The sequence below is a fragment of the Oryzias melastigma genome, linkage group LG22, assembly GCF_002922805.2.
Source record: "Oryzias melastigma strain HK-1 linkage group LG22, ASM292280v2, whole genome shotgun sequence".
In the NCBI taxonomy this organism is placed as follows: domain Eukaryota; kingdom Metazoa; phylum Chordata; class Actinopteri; order Beloniformes; family Adrianichthyidae; genus Oryzias; species Oryzias melastigma.
In genome coordinates this window covers 5,645,035-5,645,585 of record NC_050533.1, presented here as the reverse complement: position 1 = coordinate 5,645,585, position 551 = coordinate 5,645,035, and the positions used below count along the sequence as shown (strand labels likewise).

The 551-nt window shown below is 26.9% G+C and overlaps 1 long non-coding RNA gene across 4 annotated transcripts in view; it reads right to left on the bottom strand.

Annotated features, from left to right (window-relative positions):
• The window catches only part of LOC112149120, a 17,953-nt gene that overhangs the window by 16,699 nt on the left and 703 nt on the right, over positions 1-551 (bottom strand). The window lies entirely within an intron of this gene.

Genomic DNA, 551 nt, shown 5'->3' with positions numbered 1-551 from the left:
AAAAAGAGTAAACAATAGACTTTATAGAGAGTAGAATCTAAAATGAATGTGACACCACAAACACAGATAATAAGGAGTAAAACCAAAATATGTTTGTCAAACTACAAAAAAATGAGCGAAGAATAAAACGGAAATAAAAGAAATGAAAACAAACATGCTTCCGCAAGCTTCTTTTTTTTAAGTAATTGTCTTTAGTTTCTATTAAAACGTTTTTTTAAAGCTGATTTTTAGTGTTCCACTCAAAAATTTAGCATTAACAAATATATCACAGTTTGACTTGAAGCTACTGTGAACTGTTCACATTTTGAATTTCCTTTCTTTATCACTTTAAACATATATATATAAACAGTCAATTACAATTCCATTTTCTTTTATATATCAACATTTTCCCTATAATATGCTTTTCATTTTTGTTTTTATTTTGAATCGTTTTCCTATTAGAGAAAAACAAAATTTTTAAATCAGGAAAAGTATTTCAAAGAATGAATTTGCTGTTCCTTCTTCAGAGCAAAAATTAAGAGGGAGGAGCTTAATGATCACATGATGCACTT